Genomic DNA, 26,277 nt, shown 5'->3' on the forward strand with positions numbered 1-26,277 from the left:
CTGCTTTGCAGAGCCAAAACAAGAAGAATGGTGCGTTTTGCAGCCGCCGCCCACTGCAATGAATCTGAATAACTCCTCCTTTAGGGCGCAAGCAACTCCCCTCCCCCTTGCAGTCTTTCCAATTCACGATACAAAAAGACGGACAGGACAGGTTGCCTGACTTTCCGTCACTGCCACCCTTTGCCATCCTTACCCGTAGAAAGCCCTTTCATCATCCCCAAACCCTAATCTTTTCCCTTTCCTTCCCAGCCCCCAAACCCTGCCCTCTGTACCTTTCTCACCACCCGCTTCCCTTCTCCTGTCATCCCCCTACCACCCGGGAAAAAAAGAGATTGCCCCCTCCTTCCACTAGCCCACCCTCCCACCCAAAGAACAACTTCTTCTGCGCAGCTTGTTTTCTAGGCAGCAGCGCTATTGTGATGTCATCGGGGGGCATTGTGACAAGCCGCCAGTGTTCCGTCTCTTCATGTTGTGCACAGTTCAAACGGAAAATACATCAACAGGCAGACTACAGAAAAGCTTACTATCAAAGGTTAGAGGGGGGCTTTCTCAGAGGGCTTTTTACAGTTTTTCTATTCCCAATTAGCCGTTTAAGTGTACTTATTGAAAGTAGTAATTCTTTCATAGGCCGCCCTTTCTTAGTATTTGACGTTCCTTATATTGCGGTATGAGGCTTCGCAGTAGGTTGCAAACATTCATCACCCATGACTGTCCCCAATTGAGCTCAGAAGCTCAATGTCTATCATGACCTCTCTTTTAGAATGTCCAAGAGCAAGCAAACTATTCCTCCAGGAGAGGGCGCCAACAGACTACTAAAGAGATCATCATTACTCAAAGAAAACCCCAAAAACCAATGCATGATAGGAATAAACAGGTAACTTTCTTTGGAGTGGAAGCGGAGAGATCGCACCAGATGCCAATTCTAGATGTTATCACACCTGTGGTCACTGCAGCAGCAGGTGAATCCACTTTGTCCAAAAGGGATCTATTCCATTCAATTGCAAATGATCTAGATAAGACAGAGAACTGCAGCACGGGGACATAGCCGAGTTGGTCAGGTTGAGTGGTGATGAGTTTGCTATTTGGATGAATAAAGAAAGTCAAAAGTGTGAAAGATAAAAAACAAAAGGAGGAAGTGTGAAAAGTGAATGGGCCAAATTGAGGTGCATATGAAGACGTATGCTTTCTTCCAATTCATTAAATCGGGCTAATATGAATCAGGTGAATTGAGTTCTGCTTTTGGAAACTGGGTTAAGAAGGGGTGCACCGTTCCTGGAGGTACTGCAATACCAGGTCAATGCGTGGAGTGGACAGAGCAAGCTCTTTTTCCATCTCCCTGTTCTAAAAATCCATTTAATATATGGTCCCCAGATAGGGGACGTATCAGATATTAAACTGATAAGAACAGATACTACACTTGATCTTAGCCAAAAGGCCGAGAAGCGATAACCAGAATTGGTTTGGGCCTCGAGTGGCACCCTGGCCTATGCCGGACACATCTTAGGGAGAGAGAGCGAGAGGGAGACAAACCCACGCCTACACAAGACATTTTGTCACCCAAGCCAACCCTTGAAAAGGCTGCTTTGCAGAGCCAAAACAAGAAGAATGGTGCGTTTTGCAGCCGCCGCCCACTGCAATGAATCTGAATAACTCCTCCTTTAGGGCGCAAGCAACTCCCCTCCCCCTTGCAGTCTTTCCAATTCACGATACAAAAAGACGGACAGGACAGGTTGCCTGACTTTCCGTCACTGCCACCCTTTGCCATCCTTACCCGTAGAAAGCCCTTTCATCATCCCCAAACCCTAATCTTTTCCCTTTCCTTCCCAGCCCCCAAACCCTGCCCTCTGTACCTTTCTCACCACCCGCTTCCCTTCTCCTGTCATCCCCCTACCACCCGGGAAAAAAAGAGATTGCCCCCTCCTTCCACTAGCCCACCCTCCCACCCAAAGAACAACTTCTTCTGCGCAGCTTGTTTTCTAGGCAGCAGCGCTATTGTGATGTCATCGGGGGGCATTGTGACAAGCCGCCAGTGTTCCGTCTCTTCATGTTGTGCACAGTTCAAACGGAAAATACATCAACAGGCAGACTACAGAAAAGCTTACTATCAAAGGTTAGAGGGGGGCTTTCTCAGAGGGCTTTTTACAGTTTTTCTATTCCCAATTAGCCGTTTAAGTGTACTTATTGAAAGTAGTAATTCTTTCATAGGCCGCCCTTTCTTAGTATTTGACGTTCCTTATATTGCGGTATGAGGCTTCGCAGTAGGTTGCAAACATTCATCACCCATGACTGTCCCCAATTGAGCTCAGAAGCTCAATGTCTATCATGACCTCTCTTTTAGAATGTCCAAGAGCAAGCAAACTATTCCTCCAGGAGAGGGCGCCAACAGACTACTAAAGAGATCATCATTACTCAAAGAAAACCCCAAAAACCAATGCATGATAGGAATAAACAGGTAACTTTCTTTGGAGTGGAAGCGGAGAGATCGCACCAGATGCCAATTCTAGATGTTATCACACCTGTGGTCACTGCAGCAGCAGGTGAATCCACTTTGTCCAAAAGGGATCTATTCCATTCAATTGCAAATGATCTAGATAAGACAGAGAACTGCAGCACGGGGACATAGCCGAGTTGGTCAGGTTGAGTGGTGATGAGTTTGCTATTTGGATGAATAAAGAAAGTCAAAAGTGTGAAAGATAAAAAACAAAAGGAGGAAGTGTGAAAAGTGAATGGGCCAAATTGAGGTGCATATGAAGACGTATGCTTTCTTCCAATTCATTAAATCGGGCTAATATGAATCAGGTGAATTGAGTTCTGCTTTTGGAAACTGGGTTAAGAAGGGGTGCACCGTTCCTGGAGGTACTGCAATACCAGGTCAATGCGTGGAGTGGACAGAGCAAGCTCTTTTTCCATCTCCCTGTTCTAAAAATCCATTTAATATATGGTCCCCAGATAGGGGACGTATCAGATATTAAACTGATAAGAACAGATACTACACTTGATCTTAGCCAAAAGGCCGAGAAGCGATAACCAGAATTGGTTTGGGCCTCGAGTGGCACCCTGGCCTATGCCGGACACATCTTAGGGAGAGAGAGCGAGAGGGAGACAAACCCACGCCTACACAAGACATTTTGTCACCCAAGCCAACCCTTGAAAAGGCTGCTTTGCAGAGCCAAAACAAGAAGAATGGTGCGTTTTGCAGCCGCCGCCCACTGCAATGAATCTGAATAACTCCTCCTTTAGGGCGCAAGCAACTCCCCTCCCCCTTGCAGTCTTTCCAATTCACGATACAAAAAGACGGACAGGACAGGTTGCCTGACTTTCCGTCACTGCCACCCTTTGCCATCCTTACCCGTAGAAAGCCCTTTCATCATCCCCAAACCCTAATCTTTTCCCTTTCCTTCCCAGCCCCCAAACCCTGCCCTCTGTACCTTTCTCACCACCCGCTTCCCTTCTCCTGTCATCCCCCTACCACCCGGGAAAAAAAGAGATTGCCCCCTCCTTCCACTAGCCCACCCTCCCACCCAAAGAACAACTTCTTCTGCGCAGCTTGTTTTCTAGGCAGCAGCGCTATTGTGATGTCATCGGGGGGCATTGTGACAAGCCGCCAGTGTTCCGTCTCTTCATGTTGTGCACAGTTCAAACGGAAAATACATCAACAGGCAGACTACAGAAAAGCTTACTATCAAAGGTTAGAGGGGGGCTTTCTCAGAGGGCTTTTTACAGTTTTTCTATTCCCAATTAGCCGTTTAAGTGTACTTATTGAAAGTAGTAATTCTTTCATAGGCCGCCCTTTCTTAGTATTTGACGTTCCTTATATTGCGGTATGAGGCTTCGCAGTAGGTTGCAAACATTCATCACCCATGACTGTCCCCAATTGAGCTCAGAAGCTCAATGTCTATCATGACCTCTCTTTTAGAATGTCCAAGAGCAAGCAAACTATTCCTCCAGGAGAGGGCGCCAACAGACTACTAAAGAGATCATCATTACTCAAAGAAAACCCCAAAAACCAATGCATGATAGGAATAAACAGGTAACTTTCTTTGGAGTGGAAGCGGAGAGATCGCACCAGATGCCAATTCTAGATGTTATCACACCTGTGGTCACTGCAGCAGCAGGTGAATCCACTTTGTCCAAAAGGGATCTATTCCATTCAATTGCAAATGATCTAGATAAGACAGAGAACTGCAGCACGGGGACATAGCCGAGTTGGTCAGGTTGAGTGGTGATGAGTTTGCTATTTGGATGAATAAAGAAAGTCAAAAGTGTGAAAGATAAAAAACAAAAGGAGGAAGTGTGAAAAGTGAATGGGCCAAATTGAGGTGCATATGAAGACGTATGCTTTCTTCCAATTCATTAAATCGGGCTAATATGAATCAGGTGAATTGAGTTCTGCTTTTGGAAACTGGGTTAAGAAGGGGTGCACCGTTCCTGGAGGTACTGCAATACCAGGTCAATGCGTGGAGTGGACAGAGCAAGCTCTTTTTCCATCTCCCTGTTCTAAAAATCCATTTAATATATGGTCCCCAGATAGGGGACGTATCAGATATTAAACTGATAAGAACAGATACTACACTTGATCTTAGCCAAAAGGCCGAGAAGCGATAACCAGAATTGGTTTGGGCCTCGAGTGGCACCCTGGCCTATGCCGGACACATCTTAGGGAGAGAGAGCGAGAGGGAGACAAACCCACGCCTACACAAGACATTTTGTCACCCAAGCCAACCCTTGAAAAGGCTGCTTTGCAGAGCCAAAACAAGAAGAATGGTGCGTTTTGCAGCCGCCGCCCACTGCAATGAATCTGAATAACTCCTCCTTTAGGGCGCAAGCAACTCCCCTCCCCCTTGCAGTCTTTCCAATTCACGATACAAAAAGACGGACAGGACAGGTTGCCTGACTTTCCGTCACTGCCACCCTTTGCCATCCTTACCCGTAGAAAGCCCTTTCATCATCCCCAAACCCTAATCTTTTCCCTTTCCTTCCCAGCCCCCAAACCCTGCCCTCTGTACCTTTCTCACCACCCGCTTCCCTTCTCCTGTCATCCCCCTACCACCCGGGAAAAAAAGAGATTGCCCCCTCCTTCCACTAGCCCACCCTCCCACCCAAAGAACAACTTCTTCTGCGCAGCTTGTTTTCTAGGCAGCAGCGCTATTGTGATGTCATCGGGGGGCATTGTGACAAGCCGCCAGTGTTCCGTCTCTTCATGTTGTGCACAGTTCAAACGGAAAATACATCAACAGGCAGACTACAGAAAAGCTTACTATCAAAGGTTAGAGGGGGGCTTTCTCAGAGGGCTTTTTACAGTTTTTCTATTCCCAATTAGCCGTTTAAGTGTACTTATTGAAAGTAGTAATTCTTTCATAGGCCGCCCTTTCTTAGTATTTGACGTTCCTTATATTGCGGTATGAGGCTTCGCAGTAGGTTGCAAACATTCATCACCCATGACTGTCCCCAATTGAGCTCAGAAGCTCAATGTCTATCATGACCTCTCTTTTAGAATGTCCAAGAGCAAGCAAACTATTCCTCCAGGAGAGGGTGCCAACAGACTACTAAAGAGATCATCATTACTCAAAGAAAACCCCAAAAACCAATGCATGATAGGAATAAACAGGTAACTTTCTTTGGAGTGGAAGCGGAGAGATCGCACCAGATGCCAATTCTAGATGTTATCACACCTGTGGTCACTGCAGCAGCAGGTGAATCCACTTTGTCCAAAAGGGATCTATTCCATTCAATTGCAAATGATCTAGATAAGACAGAGAACTGCAGCACGGGGACATAGCCGAGTTGGTCAGGTTGAGTGGTGATGAGTTTGCTATTTGGATGAATAAAGAAAGTCAAAAGTGTGAAAGATAAAAAACAAAAGGAGGAAGTGTGAAAAGTGAATGGGCCAAATTGAGGTGCATATGAAGACGTATGCTTTCTTCCAATTCATTAAATCGGGCTAATATGAATCAGGTGAATTGAGTTCTGCTTTTGGAAACTGGGTTAAGAAGGGGTGCACCGTTCCTGGAGGTACTGCAATACCAGGTCAATGCGTGGAGTGGACAGAGCAAGCTCTTTTTCCATCTCCCTGTTCTAAAAATCCATTTAATATATGGTCCCCAGATAGGGGACGTATCAGATATTAAACTGATAAGAACAGATACTACACTTGATCTTAGCCAAAAGGCCGAGAAGCGATAACCAGAATTGGTTTGGGCCTCGAGTGGCACCCTGGCCTATGCCGGACACATCTTAGGGAGAGAGAGCGAGAGGGAGACAAACCCACGCCTACACAAGACATTTTGTCACCCAAGCCAACCCTTGAAAAGGCTGCTTTGCAGAGCCAAAACAAGAAGAATGGTGCGTTTTGCAGCCGCCGCCCACTGCAATGAATCTGAATAACTCCTCCTTTAGGGCGCAAGCAACTCCCCTCCCCCTTGCAGTCTTTCCAATTCACGATACAAAAAGACGGACAGGACAGGTTGCCTGACTTTCCGTCACTGCCACCCTTTGCCATCCTTACCCGTAGAAAGCCCTTTCATCATCCCCAAACCCTAATCTTTTCCCTTTCCTTCCCAGCCCCCAAACCCTGCCCTCTGTACCTTTCTCACCACCCGCTTCCCTTCTCCTGTCATCCCCCTACCACCCGGGAAAAAAAGAGATTGCCCCCTCCTTCCACTAGCCCACCCTCCCACCCAAAGAACAACTTCTTCTGCGCAGCTTGTTTTCTAGGCAGCAGCGCTATTGTGATGTCATCGGGGGGCATTGTGACAAGCCGCCAGTGTTCCGTCTCTTCATGTTGTGCACAGTTCAAACGGAAAATACATCAACAGGCAGACTACAGAAAAGCTTACTATCAAAGGTTAGAGGGGGGCTTTCTCAGAGGGCTTTTTACAGTTTTTCTATTCCCAATTAGCCGTTTAAGTGTACTTATTGAAAGTAGTAATTCTTTCATAGGCCGCCCTTTCTTAGTATTTGACGTTCCTTATATTGCGGTATGAGGCTTCGCAGTAGGTTGCAAACATTCATCACCCATGACTGTCCCCAATTGAGCTCAGAAGCTCAATGTCTATCATGACCTCTCTTTTAGAATGTCCAAGAGCAAGCAAACTATTCCTCCAGGAGAGGGCGCCAACAGACTACTAAAGAGATCATCATTACTCAAAGAAAACCCCAAAAACCAATGCATGATAGGAATAAACAGGTAACTTTCTTTGGAGTGGAAGCGGAGAGATCGCACCAGATGCCAATTCTAGATGTTATCACACCTGTGGTCACTGCAGCAGCAGGTGAATCCACTTTGTCCAAAAGGGATCTATTCCATTCAATTGCAAATGATCTAGATAAGACAGAGAACTGCAGCACGGGGACATAGCCGAGTTGGTCAGGTTGAGTGGTGATGAGTTTGCTATTTGGATGAATAAAGAAAGTCAAAAGTGTGAAAGATAAAAAACAAAAGGAGGAAGTGTGAAAAGTGAATGGGCCAAATTGAGGTGCATATGAAGACGTATGCTTTCTTCCAATTCATTAAATCGGGCTAATATGAATCAGGTGAATTGAGTTCTGCTTTTGGAAACTGGGTTAAGAAGGGGTGCACCGTTCCTGGAGGTACTGCAATACCAGGTCAATGCGTGGAGTGGACAGAGCAAGCTCTTTTTCCATCTCCCTGTTCTAAAAATCCATTTAATATATGGTCCCCAGATAGGGGACGTATCAGATATTAAACTGATAAGAACAGATACTACACTTGATCTTAGCCAAAAGGCCGAGAAGCGATAACCAGAATTGGTTTGGGCCTCGAGTGGCACCCTGGCCTATGCCGGACACATCTTAGGGAGAGAGAGCGAGAGGGAGACAAACCCACGCCTACACAAGACATTTTGTCACCCAAGCCAACCCTTGAAAAGGCTGCTTTGCAGAGCCAAAACAAGAAGAATGGTGCGTTTTGCAGCCGCCGCCCACTGCAATGAATCTGAATAACTCCTCCTTTAGGGCGCAAGCAACTCCCCTCCCCCTTGCAGTCTTTCCAATTCACGATACAAAAAGACGGACAGGACAGGTTGCCTGACTTTCCGTCACTGCCACCCTTTGCCATCCTTACCCGTAGAAAGCCCTTTCATCATCCCCAAACCCTAATCTTTTCCCTTTCCTTCCCAGCCCCCAAACCCTGCCCTCTGTACCTTTCTCACCACCCGCTTCCCTTCTCCTGTCATCCCCCTACCACCCGGGAAAAAAAGAGATTGCCCCCTCCTTCCACTAGCCCACCCTCCCACCCAAAGAACAACTTCTTCTGCGCAGCTTGTTTTCTAGGCAGCAGCGCTATTGTGATGTCATCGGGGGGCATTGTGACAAGCCGCCAGTGTTCCGTCTCTTCATGTTGTGCACAGTTCAAACGGAAAATACATCAACAGGCAGACTACAGAAAAGCTTACTATCAAAGGTTAGAGGGGGGCTTTCTCAGAGGGCTTTTTACAGTTTTTCTATTCCCAATTAGCCGTTTAAGTGTACTTATTGAAAGTAGTAATTCTTTCATAGGCCGCCCTTTCTTAGTATTTGACGTTCCTTATATTGCGGTATGAGGCTTCGCAGTAGGTTGCAAACATTCATCACCCATGACTGTCCCCAATTGAGCTCAGAAGCTCAATGTCTATCATGACCTCTCTTTTAGAATGTCCAAGAGCAAGCAAACTATTCCTCCAGGAGAGGGCGCCAACAGACTACTAAAGAGATCATCATTACTCAAAGAAAACCCCAAAAACCAATGCATGATAGGAATAAACAGGTAACTTTCTTTGGAGTGGAAGCGGAGAGATCGCACCAGATGCCAATTCTAGATGTTATCACACCTGTGGTCACTGCAGCAGCAGGTGAATCCACTTTGTCCAAAAGGGATCTATTCCATTCAATTGCAAATGATCTAGATAAGACAGAGAACTGCAGCACGGGGACATAGCCGAGTTGGTCAGGTTGAGTGGTGATGAGTTTGCTATTTGGATGAATAAAGAAAGTCAAAAGTGTGAAAGATAAAAAACAAAAGGAGGAAGTGTGAAAAGTGAATGGGCCAAATTGAGGTGCATATGAAGACGTATGCTTTCTTCCAATTCATTAAATCGGGCTAATATGAATCAGGTGAATTGAGTTCTGCTTTTGGAAACTGGGTTAAGAAGGGGTGCACCGTTCCTGGAGGTACTGCAATACCAGGTCAATGCGTGGAGTGGACAGAGCAAGCTCTTTTTCCATCTCCCTGTTCTAAAAATCCATTTAATATATGGTCCCCAGATAGGGGACGTATCAGATATTAAACTGATAAGAACAGATACTACACTTGATCTTAGCCAAAAGGCCGAGAAGCGATAACCAGAATTGGTTTGGGCCTCGAGTGGCACCCTGGCCTATGCCGGACACATCTTAGGGAGAGAGAGCGAGAGGGAGACAAACCCACGCCTACACAAGACATTTTGTCACCCAAGCCAACCCTTGAAAAGGCTGCTTTGCAGAGCCAAAACAAGAAGAATGGTGCGTTTTGCAGCCGCCGCCCACTGCAATGAATCTGAATAACTCCTCCTTTAGGGCGCAAGCAACTCCCCTCCCCCTTGCAGTCTTTCCAATTCACGATACAAAAAGACGGACAGGACAGGTTGCCTGACTTTCCGTCACTGCCACCCTTTGCCATCCTTACCCGTAGAAAGCCCTTTCATCATCCCCAAACCCTAATCTTTTCCCTTTCCTTCCCAGCCCCCAAACCCTGCCCTCTGTACCTTTCTCACCACCCGCTTCCCTTCTCCTGTCATCCCCCTACCACCCGGGAAAAAAAGAGATTGCCCCCTCCTTCCACTAGCCCACCCTCCCACCCAAAGAACAACTTCTTCTGCGCAGCTTGTTTTCTAGGCAGCAGCGCTATTGTGATGTCATCGGGGGGCATTGTGACAAGCCGCCAGTGTTCCGTCTCTTCATGTTGTGCACAGTTCAAACGGAAAATACATCAACAGGCAGACTACAGAAAAGCTTACTATCAAAGGTTAGAGGGGGGCTTTCTCAGAGGGCTTTTTACAGTTTTTCTATTCCCAATTAGCCGTTTAAGTGTACTTATTGAAAGTAGTAATTCTTTCATAGGCCGCCCTTTCTTAGTATTTGACGTTCCTTATATTGCGGTATGAGGCTTCGCAGTAGGTTGCAAACATTCATCACCCATGACTGTCCCCAATTGAGCTCAGAAGCTCAATGTCTATCATGACCTCTCTTTTAGAATGTCCAAGAGCAAGCAAACTATTCCTCCAGGAGAGGGCGCCAACAGACTACTAAAGAGATCATCATTACTCAAAGAAAACCCCAAAAACCAATGCATGATAGGAATAAACAGGTAACTTTCTTTGGAGTGGAAGCGGAGAGATCGCACCAGATGCCAATTCTAGATGTTATCACACCTGTGGTCACTGCAGCAGCAGGTGAATCCACTTTGTCCAAAAGGGATCTATTCCATTCAATTGCAAATGATCTAGATAAGACAGAGAACTGCAGCACGGGGACATAGCCGAGTTGGTCAGGTTGAGTGGTGATGAGTTTGCTATTTGGATGAATAAAGAAAGTCAAAAGTGTGAAAGATAAAAAACAAAAGGAGGAAGTGTGAAAAGTGAATGGGCCAAATTGAGGTGCATATGAAGACGTATGCTTTCTTCCAATTCATTAAATCGGGCTAATATGAATCAGGTGAATTGAGTTCTGCTTTTGGAAACTGGGTTAAGAAGGGGTGCACCGTTCCTGGAGGTACTGCAATACCAGGTCAATGCGTGGAGTGGACAGAGCAAGCTCTTTTTCCATCTCCCTGTTCTAAAAATCCATTTAATATATGGTCCCCAGATAGGGGACGTATCAGATATTAAACTGATAAGAACAGATACTACACTTGATCTTAGCCAAAAGGCCGAGAAGCGATAACCAGAATTGGTTTGGGCCTCGAGTGGCACCCTGGCCTATGCCGGACACATCTTAGGGAGAGAGAGCGAGAGGGAGACAAACCCACGCCTACACAAGACATTTTGTCACCCAAGCCAACCCTTGAAAAGGCTGCTTTGCAGAGCCAAAACAAGAAGAATGGTGCGTTTTGCAGCCGCCGCCCACTGCAATGAATCTGAATAACTCCTCCTTTAGGGCGCAAGCAACTCCCCTCCCCCTTGCAGTCTTTCCAATTCACGATACAAAAAGACGGACAGGACAGGTTGCCTGACTTTCCGTCACTGCCACCCTTTGCCATCCTTACCCGTAGAAAGCCCTTTCATCATCCCCAAACCCTAATCTTTTCCCTTTCCTTCCCAGCCCCCAAACCCTGCCCTCTGTACCTTTCTCACCACCCGCTTCCCTTCTCCTGTCATCCCCCTACCACCCGGGAAAAAAAGAGATTGCCCCCTCCTTCCACTAGCCCACCCTCCCACCCAAAGAACAACTTCTTCTGCGCAGCTTGTTTTCTAGGCAGCAGCGCTATTGTGATGTCATCGGGGGGCATTGTGACAAGCCGCCAGTGTTCCGTCTCTTCATGTTGTGCACAGTTCAAACGGAAAATACATCAACAGGCAGACTACAGAAAAGCTTACTATCAAAGGTTAGAGGGGGGCTTTCTCAGAGGGCTTTTTACAGTTTTTCTATTCCCAATTAGCCGTTTAAGTGTACTTATTGAAAGTAGTAATTCTTTCATAGGCCGCCCTTTCTTAGTATTTGACGTTCCTTATATTGCGGTATGAGGCTTCGCAGTAGGTTGCAAACATTCATCACCCATGACTGTCCCCAATTGAGCTCAGAAGCTCAATGTCTATCATGACCTCTCTTTTAGAATGTCCAAGAGCAAGCAAACTATTCCTCCAGGAGAGGGCGCCAACAGACTACTAAAGAGATCATCATTACTCAAAGAAAACCCCAAAAACCAATGCATGATAGGAATAAACAGGTAACTTTCTTTGGAGTGGAAGCGGAGAGATCGCACCAGATGCCAATTCTAGATGTTATCACACCTGTGGTCACTGCAGCAGCAGGTGAATCCACTTTGTCCAAAAGGGATCTATTCCATTCAATTGCAAATGATCTAGATAAGACAGAGAACTGCAGCACGGGGACATAGCCGAGTTGGTCAGGTTGAGTGGTGATGAGTTTGCTATTTGGATGAATAAAGAAAGTCAAAAGTGTGAAAGATAAAAAACAAAAGGAGGAAGTGTGAAAAGTGAATGGGCCAAATTGAGGTGCATATGAAGACGTATGCTTTCTTCCAATTCATTAAATCGGGCTAATATGAATCAGGTGAATTGAGTTCTGCTTTTGGAAACTGGGTTAAGAAGGGGTGCACCGTTCCTGGAGGTACTGCAATACCAGGTCAATGCGTGGAGTGGACAGAGCAAGCTCTTTTTCCATCTCCCTGTTCTAAAAATCCATTTAATATATGGTCCCCAGATAGGGGACGTATCAGATATTAAACTGATAAGAACAGATACTACACTTGATCTTAGCCAAAAGGCCGAGAAGCGATAACCAGAATTGGTTTGGGCCTCGAGTGGCACCCTGGCCTATGCCGGACACATCTTAGGGAGAGAGAGCGAGAGGGAGACAAACCCACGCCTACACAAGACATTTTGTCACCCAAGCCAACCCTTGAAAAGGCTGCTTTGCAGAGCCAAAACAAGAAGAATGGTGCGTTTTGCAGCCGCCGCCCACTGCAATGAATCTGAATAACTCCTCCTTTAGGGCGCAAGCAACTCCCCTCCCCCTTGCAGTCTTTCCAATTCACGATACAAAAAGACGGACAGGACAGGTTGCCTGACTTTCCGTCACTGCCACCCTTTGCCATCCTTACCCGTAGAAAGCCCTTTCATCATCCCCAAACCCTAATCTTTTCCCTTTCCTTCCCAGCCCCCAAACCCTGCCCTCTGTACCTTTCTCACCACCCGCTTCCCTTCTCCTGTCATCCCCCTACCACCCGGGAAAAAAAGAGATTGCCCCCTCCTTCCACTAGCCCACCCTCCCACCCAAAGAACAACTTCTTCTGCGCAGCTTGTTTTCTAGGCAGCAGCGCTATTGTGATGTCATCGGGGGGCATTGTGACAAGCCGCCAGTGTTCCGTCTCTTCATGTTGTGCACAGTTCAAACGGAAAATACATCAACAGGCAGACTACAGAAAAGCTTACTATCAAAGGTTAGAGGGGGGCTTTCTCAGAGGGCTTTTTACAGTTTTTCTATTCCCAATTAGCCGTTTAAGTGTACTTATTGAAAGTAGTAATTCTTTCATAGGCCGCCCTTTCTTAGTATTTGACGTTCCTTATATTGCGGTATGAGGCTTCGCAGTAGGTTGCAAACATTCATCACCCATGACTGTCCCCAATTGAGCTCAGAAGCTCAATGTCTATCATGACCTCTCTTTTAGAATGTCCAAGAGCAAGCAAACTATTCCTCCAGGAGAGGGCGCCAACAGACTACTAAAGAGATCATCATTACTCAAAGAAAACCCCAAAAACCAATGCATGATAGGAATAAACAGGTAACTTTCTTTGGAGTGGAAGCGGAGAGATCGCACCAGATGCCAATTCTAGATGTTATCACACCTGTGGTCACTGCAGCAGCAGGTGAATCCACTTTGTCCAAAAGGGATCTATTCCATTCAATTGCAAATGATCTAGATAAGACAGAGAACTGCAGCACGGGGACATAGCCGAGTTGGTCAGGTTGAGTGGTGATGAGTTTGCTATTTGGATGAATAAAGAAAGTCAAAAGTGTGAAAGATAAAAAACAAAAGGAGGAAGTGTGAAAAGTGAATGGGCCAAATTGAGGTGCATATGAAGACGTATGCTTTCTTCCAATTCATTAAATCGGGCTAATATGAATCAGGTGAATTGAGTTCTGCTTTTGGAAACTGGGTTAAGAAGGGGTGCACCGTTCCTGGAGGTACTGCAATACCAGGTCAATGCGTGGAGTGGACAGAGCAAGCTCTTTTTCCATCTCCCTGTTCTAAAAATCCATTTAATATATGGTCCCCAGATAGGGGACGTATCAGATATTAAACTGATAAGAACAGATACTACACTTGATCTTAGCCAAAAGGCCGAGAAGCGATAACCAGAATTGGTTTGGGCCTCGAGTGGCACCCTGGCCTATGCCGGACACATCTTAGGGAGAGAGAGCGAGAGGGAGACAAACCCACGCCTACACAAGACATTTTGTCACCCAAGCCAACCCTTGAAAAGGCTGCTTTGCAGAGCCAAAACAAGAAGAATGGTGCGTTTTGCAGCCGCCGCCCACTGCAATGAATCTGAATAACTCCTCCTTTAGGGCGCAAGCAACTCCCCTCCCCCTTGCAGTCTTTCCAATTCACGATACAAAAAGACGGACAGGACAGGTTGCCTGACTTTCCGTCACTGCCACCCTTTGCCATCCTTACCCGTAGAAAGCCCTTTCATCATCCCCAAACCCTAATCTTTTCCCTTTCCTTCCCAGCCCCCAAACCCTGCCCTCTGTACCTTTCTCACCACCCGCTTCCCTTCTCCTGTCATCCCCCTACCACCCGGGAAAAAAAGAGATTGCCCCCTCCTTCCACTAGCCCACCCTCCCACCCAAAGAACAACTTCTTCTGCGCAGCTTGTTTTCTAGGCAGCAGCGCTATTGTGATGTCATCGGGGGGCATTGTGACAAGCCGCCAGTGTTCCGTCTCTTCATGTTGTGCACAGTTCAAACGGAAAATACATCAACAGGCAGACTACAGAAAAGCTTACTATCAAAGGTTAGAGGGGGGCTTTCTCAGAGGGCTTTTTACAGTTTTTCTATTCCCAATTAGCCGTTTAAGTGTACTTATTGAAAGTAGTAATTCTTTCATAGGCCGCCCTTTCTTAGTATTTGACGTTCCTTATATTGCGGTATGAGGCTTCGCAGTAGGTTGCAAACATTCATCACCCATGACTGTCCCCAATTGAGCTCAGAAGCTCAATGTCTATCATGACCTCTCTTTTAGAATGTCCAAGAGCAAGCAAACTATTCCTCCAGGAGAGGGCGCCAACAGACTACTAAAGAGATCATCATTACTCAAAGAAAACCCCAAAAACCAATGCATGATAGGAATAAACAGGTAACTTTCTTTGGAGTGGAAGCGGAGAGATCGCACCAGATGCCAATTCTAGATGTTATCACACCTGTGGTCACTGCAGCAGCAGGTGAATCCACTTTGTCCAAAAGGGATCTATTCCATTCAATTGCAAATGATCTAGATAAGACAGAGAACTGCAGCACGGGGACATAGCCGAGTTGGTCAGGTTGAGTGGTGATGAGTTTGCTATTTGGATGAATAAAGAAAGTCAAAAGTGTGAAAGATAAAAAACAAAAGGAGGAAGTGTGAAAAGTGAATGGGCCAAATTGAGGTGCATATGAAGACGTATGCTTTCTTCCAATTCATTAAATCGGGCTAATATGAATCAGGTGAATTGAGTTCTGCTTTTGGAAACTGGGTTAAGAAGGGGTGCACCGTTCCTGGAGGTACTGCAATACCAGGTCAATGCGTGGAGTGGACAGAGCAAGCTCTTTTTCCATCTCCCTGTTCTAAAAATCCATTTAATATATGGTCCCCAGATAGGGGACGTATCAGATATTAAACTGATAAGAACAGATACTACACTTGATCTTAGCCAAAAGGCCGAGAAGCGATAACCAGAATTGGTTTGGGCCTCGAGTGGCACCCTGGCCTATGCCGGACACATCTTAGGGAGAGAGAGCGAGAGGGAGACAAACCCACGCCTACACAAGACATTTTGTCACCCAAGCCAACCCTTGAAAAGGCTGCTTTGCAGAGCCAAAACAAGAAGAATGGTGCGTTTTGCAGCCGCCGCCCACTGCAATGAATCTGAATAACTCCTCCTTTAGGGCGCAAGCAACTCCCCTCCCCCTTGCAGTCTTTCCAATTCACGATACAAAAAGACGGACAGGACAGGTTGCCTGACTTTCCGTCACTGCCACCCTTTGCCATCCTTACCCGTAGAAAGCCCTTTCATCATCCCCAAACCCTAATCTTTTCCCTTTCCTTCCCAGCCCCCAAACCCTGCCCTCTGTACCTTTCTCACCACCCGCTTCCCTTCTCCTGTCATCCCCCTACCACCCGGGAAAAAAAGAGATTGCCCCCTCCTTCCACTAGCCCACCCTCCCACCCAAAGAACAACTTCTTCTGCGCAGCTTGTTTTCTAGGCAGCAGCGCTATTGTGATGTCATCGGGGGGCATTGTGACAAGCCGCCAGTGTTCCGTCTCTTCATGTTGTGCACAGTTCAAACGGAAAATACATCAACAGGCAGACTACAGAAAAGCTTACTATCAAAGGTTAGAGGGGGGCTTTCTCAGAGGGCTTTTTACAGTTTTTCTATTCCCAATTAGCCGTTTAAGTGTACTTATTGAAAGTAGTAATTCTTTCATAGGCCGCCCTTTCTTAGTATTTGACGTTCCTTATATTGCGGTATGAGGCTTCGCAGTAGGTTGCAAACATTCATCACCCATGACTGTCCCCAATTGAGCTCAGAAGCTCAATGTCTATCATGACCTCTCTTTTAGAATGTCCAAGAGCAAGCAAACTATTCCTCCAGGAGAGGGCGCCAACAGACTACTAAAGAGATCATCATTACTCAAAGAAAACCCCAAAAACCAATGCATGATAGGAATAAACAGGTAACTTTCTTTGGAGTGGAAGCGGAGAGATCGCACCAGATGCCAATTCTAGATGTTATCACACCTGTGGTCACTGCAGCAGCAGGTGAATCCACTTTGTCCAAAAGGGATCTATTCCATTCAATTGCAAATGATCTAGATAAGACAGAGAACTGCAGCACGGGGACATAGCCGAGTTGGTCAGGTTGAGTGGTGATGAGTTTGCTATTTGGATGAATAAAGAAAGTCAAAAGTGTGAAAGATAAAAAACAAAAGGAGGAAGTGTGAAAAGTGAATGGGCCAAATTGAGGTGCATATGAAGACGTATGCTTTCTTCCAATTCATTAAATCGGGCTAATATGAATCAGGTGAATTGAGTTCTGCTTTTGGAAACTGGGTTAAGAAGGGGTGCACCGTTCCTGGAGGTACTGCAATACCAGGTCAATGCGTGGAGTGGACAGAGCAAGCTCTTTTTCCATCTCCCTGTTCTAAAAATCCATTTAATATATGGTCCCCAGATAGGGGACGTATCAGATATTAAACTGATAAGAACAGATACTACACTTGATCTTAGCCAAAAGGCCGAGAAGCGATAACCAGAATTGGTTTGGGCCTCGAGTGGCACCCTGGCCTATGCCGGACACATCTTAGGGAGAGAGAGCGAGAGGGAGACAAACCCACGCCTACACAAGACATTTTGTCACCCAAGCCAACCCTTGAAAAGGCTGCTTTGCAGAGCCAAAACAAGAAGAATGGTGCGTTTTGCAGCCGCCGCCCACTGCAATGAATCTGAATAACTCCTCCTTTAGGGCGCAAGCAACTCCCCTCCCCCTTGCAGTCTTTCCAATTCACGATACAAAAAGACGGACAGGACAGGTTGCCTGACTTTCCGTCACTGCCACCCTTTGCCATCCTTACCCGTAGAAAGCCCTTTCATCATCCCCAAACCCTAATCTTTTCCCTTTCCTTCCCAGCCCCCAAACCCTGCCCTCTGTACCTTTCTCACCACCCGCTTCCCTTCTCCTGTCATCCCCCTACCACCCGGGAAAAAAAGAGATTGCCCCCTCCTTCCACTAGCCCACCCTCCCACCCAAAGAACAACTTCTTCTGCGCAGCTTGTTTTCTAGGCAGCAGCGCTATTGTGATGTCATCGGGGGGCATTGTGACAAGCCGCCAGTGTTCCGTCTCTTCATGTTGTGCACAGTTCAAACGGAAAATACATCAACAGGCAGACTACAGAAAAGCTTACTATCAAAGGTTAGAGGGGGGCTTTCTCAGAGGGCTTTTTACAGTTTTTCTATTCCCAATTAGCCGTTTAAGTGTACTTATTGAAAGTAGTAATTCTTTCATAGGCCGCCCTTTCTTAGTATTTGACGTTCCTTATATTGCGGTATGAGGCTTCGCAGTAGGTTGCAAACATTCATCACCCATGACTGTCCCCAATTGAGCTCAGAAGCTCAATGTCTATCATGACCTCTCTTTTAGAATGTCCAAGAGCAAGCAAACTATTCCTCCAGGAGAGGGCGCCAACAGACTACTAAAGAGATCATCATTACTCAAAGAAAACCCCAAAAACCAATGCATGATAGGAATAAACAGGTAACTTTCTTTGGAGTGGAAGCGGAGAGATCGCACCAGATGCCAATTCTAGATGTTATCACACCTGTGGTCACTGCAGCAGCAGGTGAATCCACTTTGTCCAAAAGGGATCTATTCCATTCAATTGCAAATGATCTAGATAAGACAGAGAACTGCAGCACGGGGACATAGCCGAGTTGGTCAGGTTGAGTGGTGATGAGTTTGCTATTTGGATGAATAAAGAAAGTCAAAAGTGTGAAAGATAAAAAACAAAAGGAGGAAGTGTGAAAAGTGAATGGGCCAAATTGAGGTGCATATGAAGACGTATGCTTTCTTCCAATTCATTAAATCGGGCTAATATGAATCAGGTGAATTGAGTTCTGCTTTTGGAAACTGGGTTAAGAAGGGGTGCACCGTTCCTGGAGGTACTGCAATACCAGGTCAATGCGTGGAGTGGACAGAGCAAGCTCTTTTTCCATCTCCCTGTTCTAAAAATCCATTTAATATATGGTCCCCAGATAGGGGACGTATCAGATATTAAACTGATAAGAACAGATACTACACTTGATCTTAGCCAAAAGGCCGAGAAGCGATAACCAGAATTGGTTTGGGCCTCGAGTGGCACCCTGGCCTATGCCGGACACATCTTAGGGAGAGAGAGCGAGAGGGAGACAAACCCACGCCTACACAAGACATTTTGTCACCCAAGCCAACCCTTGAAAAGGCTGCTTTGCAGAGCCAAAACAAGAAGAATGGTGCGTTTTGCAGCCGCCGCCCACTGCAATGAATCTGAATAACTCCTCCTTTAGGGCGCAAGCAACTCCCCTCCCCCTTGCAGTCTTTCCAATTCACGATACAAAAAGACGGACAGGACAGGTTGCCTGACTTTCCGTCACTGCCACCCTTTGCCATCCTTACCCGTAGAAAGCCCTTTCATCATCCCCAAACCCTAATCTTTTCCCTTTCCTTCCCAGCCCCCAAACCCTGCCCTCTGTACCTTTCTCACCACCCGCTTCCCTTCTCCTGTCATCCCCCTACCACCCGGGAAAAAAAGAGATTGCCCCCTCCTTCCACTAGCCCACCCTCCCACCCAAAGAACAACTTCTTCTGCGCAGCTTGTTTTCTAGGCAGCAGCGCTATTGTGATGTCATCGGGGGGCATTGTGACAAGCCGCCAGTGTTCCGTCTCTTCATGTTGTGCACAGTTCAAACGGAAAATACATCAACAGGCAGACTACAGAAAAGCTTACTATCAAAGGTTAGAGGGGGGCTTTCTCAGAGGGCTTTTTACAGTTTTTCTATTCCCAATTAGCCGTTTAAGTGTACTTATTGAAAGTAGTAATTCTTTCATAGGCCGCCCTTTCTTAGTATTTGACGTTCCTTATATTGCGGTATGAGGCTTCGCAGTAGGTTGCAAACATTCATCACCCATGACTGTCCCCAATTGAGCTCAGAAGCTCAATGTCTATCATGACCTCTCTTTTAGAATGTCCAAGAGCAAGCAAACTATTCCTCCAGGAGAGGGCGCCAACAGACTACTAAAGAGATCATCATTACTCAAAGAAAACCCCAAAAACCAATGCATGATAGGAATAAACAGGTAACTTTCTTTGGAGTGGAAGCGGAGAGATCGCACCAGATGCCAATTCTAGATGTTATCACACCTGTGGTCACTGCAGCAGCAGGTGAATCCACTTTGTCCAAAAGGGATCTATTCCATTCAATTGCAAATGATCTAGATAAGACAGAGAACTGCAGCACGGGGACATAGCCGAGTTGGTCAGGTTGAGTGGTGATGAGTTTGCTATTTGGATGAATAAAGAAAGTCAAAAGTGTGAAAGATAAAAAACAAAAGGAGGAAGTGTGAAAAGTGAATGGGCCAAATTGAGGTGCATATGAAGACGTATGCTTTCTTCCAATTCATTAAATCGGGCTAATATGAATCAGGTGAATTGAGTTCTGCTTTTGGAAACTGGGTTAAGAAGGGGTGCACCGTTCCTGGAGGTACTGCAATACCAGGTCAATGCGTGGAGTGGACAGAGCAAGCTCTTTTTCCATCTCCCTGTTCTAAAAATCCATTTAATATATGGTCCCCAGATAGGGGACGTATCAGATATTAAACTGATAAGAACAGATACTACACTTGATCTTAGCCAAAAGGCCGAGAAGCGATAACCAGAATTGGTTTGGGCCTCGAGTGGCACCCTGGCCTATGCCGGACACATCTTAGGGAGAGAGAGCGAGAGGGAGACAAACCCACGCCTACACAAGACATTTTGTCACCCAAGCCAACCCTTGAAAAGGCTGCTTTGCAGAGCCAAAACAAGAAGAATGGTGCGTTTTGCAGCCGCCGCCCACTGCAATGAATCTGAATAACTCCTCCTTTAGGGCGCAAGCAACTCCCCTCCCCCTTGCAGTCTTTCCAATTCACGATACAAAAAGACGGACAGGACAGGTTGCCTGACTTTCCGTCACTGCCACCCTTTGCCATCCTTACCCGTAGAAAGCCCTTTCATCATCCCCAAACCCTAATCTTTTCCCTTTCCTTCCCAGCCCCCAAACCCTGCCCTCTGTACCTTTCTCACCACCCGCTTCCCTTCTCCTGTCATCCCCCTACCACCCGGGAAAAAAAGAGATTGCCCCCTCCTTCCACTAGCCCACCCTCCCACCCAAAGAACAACTTCTTCTGCGCAGCTTGTTTTCTAGGCAGCAGCGCTATTGTGATGTCATCGGGGGGCATTGTGACAAGCCGCCAGTGTTCCGTCTCTTCATGTTGTGCACAGTTCAAACGGAAAATACATCAACAGGCAGACTACAGAAAAGCTTACTATCAAAGGTTAGAGGGGGGCTTTCTCAGAGGGCTTTTTACAGTTTTTCTATTCCCAATTAGCCGTTTAAGTGTACTTATTGAAAGTAGTAATTCTTTCATAGGCCGCCCTTTCTTAGTATTTGACGTTCCTTATATTGCGGTATGAGGCTTCGCAGTAGGTTGCAAACATTCATCACCCATGACTGTCCCCAATTGAGCTCAGAAGCTCAATGTCTATCATGACCTCTCTTTTAGAATGTCCAAGAGCAAGCAAACTATTCCTCCAGGAGAGGGCGCCAACAGACTACTAAAGAGATCATCATTACTCAAAGAAAACCCCAAAAACCAATGCATGATAGGAATAAACAGGTAACTTTCTTTGGAGTGGAAGCGGAGAGATCGCACCAGATGCCAATTCTAGATGTTATCACACCTGTGGTCACTGCAGCAGCAGGAGAATCCACTTTGTCCAAAAGGGATCTATTCCATTCAATTGCAAATGATCTAGATAAGACAGAGAACTGCAGCACGGGGACATAGCCGAGTTGGTCAGGTTGAGTGGTGATGAGTTTGCTATTTGGATGAATAAAGAAAGTCAAAAGTGTGAAAGATAAAAAACAAAAGGAGGAAGTGTGAAAAGTGAATGGGCCAAATTGAGGTGCATATGAAGACGTATGCTTTCTTCCAATTCATTAAATCGGGCTAATATGAATCAGGTGAATTGAGTTCTGCTTTTGGAAACTGGGTTAAGAAGGGGTGCACCGTTCCTGGAGGTACTGCAATACCAGGTCAATGCGTGGAGTGGACAGAGCAAGCTCTTTTTCCATCTCCCTGTTCTAAAAATCCATTTAATATATGGTCCCCAGATAGGGGACGTATCAGATATTAAACTGATAAGAACAGATACTACACTTGATCTTAGCCAAAAGGCCGAGAAGCGATAACCAGAATTGGTTTGGGCCTCGAGTGGCACCCTGGCCTATGCCGGACACATCTTAGGGAGAGAGAGCGAGAGGGAGACAAACCCACGCCTACACAAGACATTTTGTCACCCAAGCCAACCCTTGAAAAGGCTGCTTTGCAGAGCCAAAACAAGAAGAATGGTGCGTTTTGCAGCCGCCGCCCACTGCAATGAATCTGAATAACTCCTCCTTTAGGGCGCAAGCAACTCCCCTCCCCCTTGCAGTCTTTCCAATTCACGATACAAAAAGACGGACAGGACAGGTTGCCTGACTTTCCGTCACTGCCACCCTTTGCCATCCTTACCCGTAGAAAGCCCTTTCATCATCCCCAAACCCTAATCTTTTCCCTTTCCTTCCCAGCCCCCAAACCCTGCCCTCTGTACCTTTCTCACCACCCGCTTCCCTTCTCCTGTCATCCCCCTACCACCCGGGAAAAAAAGAGATTGCCCCCTCCTTCCACTAGCCCACCCTCCCACCCAAAGAACAACTTCTTCTGCGCAGCTTGTTTTCTAGGCAGCAGCGCTATTGTGATGTCATCGGGGGGCATTGTGACAAGCCGCCAGTGTTCCGTCTCTTCATGTTGTGCACAGTTCAAACGGAAAATACATCAACAGGCAGACTACAGAAAAGCTTACTATCAAAGGTTAGAGGGGGGCTTTCTCAGAGGGCTTTTTACAGTTTTTCTATTCCCAATTAGCCGTTTAAGTGTACTTATTGAAAGTAGTAATTCTTTCATAGGCCGCCCTTTCTTAGTATTTGACGTTCCTTATATTGCGGTATGAGGCTTCGCAGTAGGTTGCAAACATTCATCACCCATGACTGTCCCCAATTGAGCTCAGAAGCTCAATGTCTATCATGACCTCTCTTTTAGAATGTCCAAGAGCAAGCAAACTATTCCTCCAGGAGAGGGCGCCAACAGACTACTAAAGAGATCATCATTACTCAAAGAAAACCCCAAAAACCAATGCATGATAGGAATAAACAGGTAACTTTCTTTGGAGTGGAAGCGGAGAGATCGCACCAGATGCCAATTCTAGATGTTATCACACCTGTGGTCACTGCAGCAGCAGGTGAATCCACTTTGTCCAAAAGGGATCTATTCCATTCAATTGCAAATGATCTAGATAAGACAGAGAACTGCAGCACGGGGACATAGCCGAGTTGGTCAGGTTGAGTGGTGATGAGTTTGCTATTTGGATGAATAAAGAAAGTCAAAAGTGTGAAAGATAAAAAACAAAAGGAGGAAGTGTGAAAAGTGAATGGGCCAAATTGAGGTGCATATGAAGACGTATGCTTTCTTCCAATTCATTAAATCGGGCTAATATGAATCAGGTGAATTGAGTTCTGCTTTTGGAAACTGGGTTAAGAAGGGGTGCACCGTTCCTGGAGGTACTGCAATACCAGGTCAATGCGTGGAGTGGACAGAGCAAGCTCTTTTTCCATCTCCCTGTTCTAAAAATCCATTTAATATATGGTCCCCAGATAGGGGACGTATCAGATATTAAACTGATAAGAACAGATACTACACTTGATCTTAGCCAAAAGGCCGAGAAGCGATAACCAGAATTGGTTTGGGCCTCGAGTGGCACCCTGGCCTATGCCGGACACATCTTAGGGAGAGAGAGCGAGAGGGAGACAAACCCACGCCTACACAAGACATTTTGTCACCCAAGCCAACCCTTGAAAAGGCTGCTTTGCAGAGCCAAAACAAGAAGAATGGTGCGTTTTGCAGCCGCCGCCCACTGCAATGAATCTGAATAACTCCTCCTTTAGGGCGCAAGCAACTCCCCTCCCCCTTGCAGTCTTTCCAATTCACGATACAAAAAGACGGACAGGACAGGTTGCCTGACTTTCCGTCACTGCCACCCTTTGCCATCCTTACCCGTAGAAAGCCCTTTCATCATCCCCAAACCCTAATCTTTTCCCTTTCCTTCCCAGCCCCCAAACCCTGCCCTCTGTACCTTTCTCACCACCCGCTTCCCTTCTCCTGTCATCCCCCTACCACCCGGGAAAAAAAGAGATTGCCCCCTCCTTCCACTAGCCCACCCTCCCACCCAAAGAACAACTTCTTCTGCGCAGCTTGTTTTCTAGGCAGCAGCGCTATTGTGATGTCATCGGGGGGCATTGTGACAAGCCGCCAGTGTTCCGTCTCTTCATGTTGTGCACAGTTCAAACGGAAAATACATCAACAGGCAGACTACAGAAAAGCTTACTATCAAAGGTTAGAGGGGGGCTTTCTCAGAGGGCTTTTTACAGTTTTTCTATTCCCAATTAGCCGTTTAAGTGTACTTATTGAAAGTAGTAATTCTTTCATAGGCCGCCCTTTCTTAGTATTTGACGTTCCTTATATTGCGGTATGAGGCTTCGCAGTAGGTTGCAAACATTCATCACCCATGACTGTCCCCAATTGAGCTCAGAAGCTCAATGTCTATCATGACCTCTCTTTTAGAATGTCCAAGAGCAAGCAAACTATTCCTCCAGGAGAGGGCGCCAACAGACTACTAAAGAGATCATCATTACTCAAAGAAAACCCCAAAAACCAATGCATGATAGGAATAAACAGGTAACTTTCTTTGGAGTGGAAGCGGAGAGATCGCACCAGATGCCAATTCTAGATGTTATCACACCTGTGGTCACTGCAGCAGCAGGTGAATCCACTTTGTCCAAAAGGGATCTATTCCATTCAATTGCAAATGATCTAGATAAGACAGAGAACTGCAGCACGGGGACATAGCCGAGTTGGTCAGGTTGAGTGGTGATGAGTTTGCTATTTGGATGAATAAAGAAAGTCAAAAGTGTGAAAGATAAAAAACAAAAGGAGGAAGTGTGAAAAGTGAATGGGCCAAATTGAGGTGCATATGAAGACGTATGCTTTCTTCCAATTCATTAAATCGGGCTAATATGAATCAGGTGAATTGAGTTCTGCTTTTGGAAACTGGGTTAAGAAGGGGTGCACCGTTCCTGGAGGTACTGCAATACCAGGTCAATGCGTGGAGTGGACAGAGCAAGCTCTTTTTCCATCTCCCTGTTCTAAAAATCCATTTAATATATGGTCCCCAGATAGGGGACGTATCAGATATTAAACTGATAAGAACAGATACTACACTTGATCTTAGCCAAAAGGCCGAGAAGCGATAACCAGAATTGGTTTGGGCCTCGAGTGGCACCCTGGCCTATGCCGGACACATCTTAGGGAGAGAGAGCGAGAGGGAGACAAACCCACGCCTACACAAGACATTTTGTCACCCAAGCCAACCCTTGAAAAGGCTGCTTTGCAGAGCCAAAACAAGAAGAATGGTGCGTTTTGCAGCCGCCGCCCACTGCAATGAATCTGAATAACTCCTCCTTTAGGGCGCAAGCAACTCCCCTCCCCCTTGCAGTCTTTCCAATTCACGATACAAAAAGACGGACAGGACAGGTTGCCTGACTTTCCGTCACTGCCACCCTTTGCCATCCTTACCCGTAGAAAGCCCTTTCATCATCCCCAAACCCTAATCTTTTCCCTTTCCTTCCCAGCCCCCAAACCCTGCCCTCTGTACCTTTCTCACCACCCGCTTCCCTTCTCCTGTCATCCCCCTACCACCCGGGAAAAAAAGAGATTGCCCCCTCCTTCCACTAGCCCACCCTCCCACCCAAAGAACAACTTCTTCTGCGCAGCTTGTTTTCTAGGCAGCAGCGCTATTGTGATGTCATCGGGGGGCATTGTGACAAGCCGCCAGTGTTCCGTCTCTTCATGTTGTGCACAGTTCAAACGGAAAATACATCAACAGGCAGACTACAGAAAAGCTTACTATCAAAGGTTAGAGGGGGGCTTTCTCAGAGGGCTTTTTACAGTTTTTCTATTCCCAATTAGCCGTTTAAGTGTACTTATTGAAAGTAGTAATTCTTTCATAGGCCGCCCTTTCTTAGTATTTGACGTTCCTTATATTGCGGTATGAGGCTTCGCAGTAGGTTGCAAACATTCATCACCCATGACTGTCCCCAATTGAGCTCAGAAGCTCAATGTCTATCATGACCTCTCTTTTAGAATGTCCAAGAGCAAGCAAACTATTCCTCCAGGAGAGGGCGCCAACAGACTACTAAAGAGATCATCATTACTCAAAGAAAACCCCAAAAACCAATGCATGATAGGAATAAACAGGTAACTTTCTTTGGAGTGGAAGCGGAGAGATCGCACCAGATGCCAATTCTAGATGTTATCACACCTGTGGTCACTGCAGCAGCAGGTGAATCCACTTTGTCCAAAAGGGATCTATTCCATTCAATTGCAAATGATCTAGATAAGACAGAGAACTG

The 26,277-nt window shown here is 46.4% G+C and overlaps 16 non-coding genes across 16 annotated transcripts; all 16 read right to left on the reverse strand.

The window, feature by feature from the left end:
* Positions 1-1,256: 1,256 nt before the first annotated feature.
* Positions 1,257-1,447, reverse strand: LOC142272682 (U2 spliceosomal RNA). The gene has a single exon (XR_012737500.1). It is a non-coding gene; the product is annotated as a U2 spliceosomal RNA (small nuclear RNA).
* Positions 1,448-2,834: 1,387 nt separating this feature from the next.
* Positions 2,835-3,025, reverse strand: LOC142272683 (U2 spliceosomal RNA). Its single transcript, XR_012737501.1, has one exon. It is a non-coding gene; the product is annotated as a U2 spliceosomal RNA (small nuclear RNA).
* Positions 3,026-4,412: 1,387 nt separating this feature from the next.
* LOC142272684 (U2 spliceosomal RNA) lies at positions 4,413-4,603 on the reverse strand. The gene has a single exon (XR_012737502.1). It is a non-coding gene; the product is annotated as a U2 spliceosomal RNA (small nuclear RNA).
* Positions 4,604-5,990: 1,387 nt separating this feature from the next.
* On the reverse strand, positions 5,991-6,181 carry LOC142272685 (U2 spliceosomal RNA). Its single transcript, XR_012737503.1, has one exon. It is a non-coding gene; the product is annotated as a U2 spliceosomal RNA (small nuclear RNA).
* Positions 6,182-7,568: 1,387 nt separating this feature from the next.
* On the reverse strand, positions 7,569-7,759 carry LOC142272686 (U2 spliceosomal RNA). Its single transcript, XR_012737504.1, has one exon. It is a non-coding gene; the product is annotated as a U2 spliceosomal RNA (small nuclear RNA).
* Positions 7,760-9,146: 1,387 nt separating this feature from the next.
* LOC142272687 (U2 spliceosomal RNA) lies at positions 9,147-9,337 on the reverse strand. Its single transcript, XR_012737505.1, has one exon. It is a non-coding gene; the product is annotated as a U2 spliceosomal RNA (small nuclear RNA).
* A 1,387-nt stretch (positions 9,338-10,724) lies between these two features.
* On the reverse strand, positions 10,725-10,915 carry LOC142272688 (U2 spliceosomal RNA). The gene has a single exon (XR_012737506.1). It is a non-coding gene; the product is annotated as a U2 spliceosomal RNA (small nuclear RNA).
* A 1,387-nt stretch (positions 10,916-12,302) lies between these two features.
* LOC142272690 (U2 spliceosomal RNA) lies at positions 12,303-12,493 on the reverse strand. Its single transcript, XR_012737507.1, has one exon. It is a non-coding gene; the product is annotated as a U2 spliceosomal RNA (small nuclear RNA).
* Positions 12,494-13,880: 1,387 nt separating this feature from the next.
* On the reverse strand, positions 13,881-14,071 carry LOC142272692 (U2 spliceosomal RNA). The gene has a single exon (XR_012737509.1). It is a non-coding gene; the product is annotated as a U2 spliceosomal RNA (small nuclear RNA).
* A 1,387-nt stretch (positions 14,072-15,458) lies between these two features.
* LOC142272693 (U2 spliceosomal RNA) lies at positions 15,459-15,649 on the reverse strand. Its single transcript, XR_012737510.1, has one exon. It is a non-coding gene; the product is annotated as a U2 spliceosomal RNA (small nuclear RNA).
* A 1,387-nt stretch (positions 15,650-17,036) lies between these two features.
* Positions 17,037-17,227, reverse strand: LOC142272694 (U2 spliceosomal RNA). The gene has a single exon (XR_012737511.1). It is a non-coding gene; the product is annotated as a U2 spliceosomal RNA (small nuclear RNA).
* Positions 17,228-18,614: 1,387 nt separating this feature from the next.
* LOC142272695 (U2 spliceosomal RNA) lies at positions 18,615-18,805 on the reverse strand. The gene has a single exon (XR_012737512.1). It is a non-coding gene; the product is annotated as a U2 spliceosomal RNA (small nuclear RNA).
* Positions 18,806-20,192: 1,387 nt separating this feature from the next.
* Positions 20,193-20,383, reverse strand: LOC142272696 (U2 spliceosomal RNA). Its single transcript, XR_012737513.1, has one exon. It is a non-coding gene; the product is annotated as a U2 spliceosomal RNA (small nuclear RNA).
* A 1,387-nt stretch (positions 20,384-21,770) lies between these two features.
* LOC142272697 (U2 spliceosomal RNA) lies at positions 21,771-21,961 on the reverse strand. Its single transcript, XR_012737514.1, has one exon. It is a non-coding gene; the product is annotated as a U2 spliceosomal RNA (small nuclear RNA).
* A 1,387-nt stretch (positions 21,962-23,348) lies between these two features.
* On the reverse strand, positions 23,349-23,539 carry LOC142272698 (U2 spliceosomal RNA). The gene has a single exon (XR_012737515.1). It is a non-coding gene; the product is annotated as a U2 spliceosomal RNA (small nuclear RNA).
* A 1,387-nt stretch (positions 23,540-24,926) lies between these two features.
* LOC142272699 (U2 spliceosomal RNA) lies at positions 24,927-25,117 on the reverse strand. The gene has a single exon (XR_012737516.1). It is a non-coding gene; the product is annotated as a U2 spliceosomal RNA (small nuclear RNA).
* Positions 25,118-26,277: the final 1,160 nt, after the last annotated feature.

This window comes from Anomaloglossus baeobatrachus, unplaced genomic scaffold (genome assembly GCF_048569485.1).
Source record: "Anomaloglossus baeobatrachus isolate aAnoBae1 unplaced genomic scaffold, aAnoBae1.hap1 Scaffold_3544, whole genome shotgun sequence".
NCBI classification, from domain to species: Eukaryota; Metazoa; Chordata; class Amphibia; order Anura; family Aromobatidae; genus Anomaloglossus; species Anomaloglossus baeobatrachus.